The 1,662-nt window shown below is 39.9% G+C and overlaps 1 non-coding gene across 1 annotated transcript; it reads left to right on the top strand.

Annotated features, from left to right (window-relative positions):
- The first annotated feature begins 144 nt into the window (after positions 1-144).
- LOC115030342 lies at positions 145-270 on the top strand. The gene has a single exon (XR_003835918.1). It is a non-coding gene; the product is annotated as a small nucleolar RNA SNORA5 (small nucleolar RNA).
- The last annotated feature ends 1,392 nt before the right edge of the window (positions 271-1,662 follow it).

The raw sequence follows: 1,662 nt of genomic DNA on the forward strand, positions 1-1,662 counted from the left end.
CTTCAAGATGTAGGTGAGTGCTAAAGCCCTGTGATGGAGGCTTGGTGTCTCCTGAGGCAGGACTGAAGATGAGCCTGGAATCATGTCTATAACAGCTTGGTTCAGGTAGTTGTCCCTTGATACTCTAAGATCTTTTCTGTCTTATTAATAGAAGTAACAGTGAGAATCAACCCAGTGTTAGGTTTTTTTCATTTAAAAATTTATCTGCCTGTGACTCCTGAGCTCTGTTCCCCATGCTAGGTTTAGGGATAAATGGAGTCACAGACATCAAGAAAAAAAAATTATCTGTGAGAAACCTTCAAAATATAGAACATATTGATAAGTCCTCTTATACATGATTAATAAATTTGTTAAGAAAGAAGAATCCGTTTTGCTTTAAAAAAATTGGCTTAGAAACCAAATGCCATTGCATGAATGTGTTCTGTCAGGAAAACACAGAAATTGTGAAGAAATNTGGTGTGGGTGNCATGTCCTGTACATNATCAACANTTGTTAAATGTCTCATGTCCATGGTGCTGGCTGTGATGTCACCAGTTCAACAAACCTACTCTGTACCATGTACAGTGCATCTCCATAGGAGTGTTTACTAACACACTGCTGGCCTCTTTACTTAATACCTGATGCTTTGTTTGTGTCCTCAGCCCAAAGAAGGTTTCCGTGGTGCCGGAAGTGCCCAGTGTGCCAGAAGTGCCAAGTGTGCCAGAAGTGCCCTGTGTGCCCGACATGCCCCCAGTGCCCAAAGNTTCCATTGTGCAAAGAAAGGNAAAATGAAACTGCAATCACCACCCAAGCTCCAAATACATAGCATAAAAGCTGTTGAATTGAACGTGGAATCTGGATTGAGATGACCATTTGCTTTTGGTCCTCATGATCCCATTGTGCTTAGCCTCNATTGCAATTCCTTCTCTCATAAACTCCTTGCTGAAAAATCATCTGTGTTTATGTTTCTTTGATGTTTTCTAGGTATCTTGGAAAGGATTCTTCTAATCATTGTAGTAGAATCCTCAGTGAATCCCTTATAAAGGATTCATGGTTACATTTAGCAGTCATATCAAGGATGCTCAGGAGGTTAGATACAAAGAGACAAGGCATTCTGCTCTAGTTACTTCTCTATCAATTCTTCTGTTCATTAGATAAGACTCACCCTCAAAAATGAGACCCACATTTTCATGATCCATTTTTTCAGTTGAAGNACATTATGTCCTTTCCTTTCTATAGCTGCTGAAATTCCAGAGGCCATGAAGATGGTTGAGCAAGTAACTATGAGGGAGGTCCCTATATTTTGGGCATTTGCCAATGAGTGATACAGCTGTGCTATGGAGATTTCCCAGCAGTTTTGTGAGAATTCTCCACACTGACTTCCTTGGTTCCTGTGCCAGCTTGCAATCCCACCAACAGTGCCTGAGGGTTCCACTTTTCCTAGACCCTCACCCCCACTTGTGAACAATTGTTTTCTTGATCTTAGTCATTCTGACAAGGCATAGATGAAACCTCTGAGAACTTTNAATTTCCATTTCTCTGATGAGAATGTTGAACACTTTNAAATNTACTTCTTAGGTATTTATTAGTTCTTTGAAATTTTCCAACAACTGGTTAGCCTATTTGAATAATACTCATCACTTAGCAAACTAAGTTCCACCCAAGTTAATTTCCTTTTTTTCT

The sequence above is a fragment of the Mus caroli genome, unplaced genomic scaffold (assembly GCF_900094665.2).
Source record: "Mus caroli unplaced genomic scaffold, CAROLI_EIJ_v1.1 scaffold_16656_1, whole genome shotgun sequence".
Taxonomy (NCBI): Eukaryota; Metazoa; Chordata; class Mammalia; order Rodentia; family Muridae; genus Mus; species Mus caroli.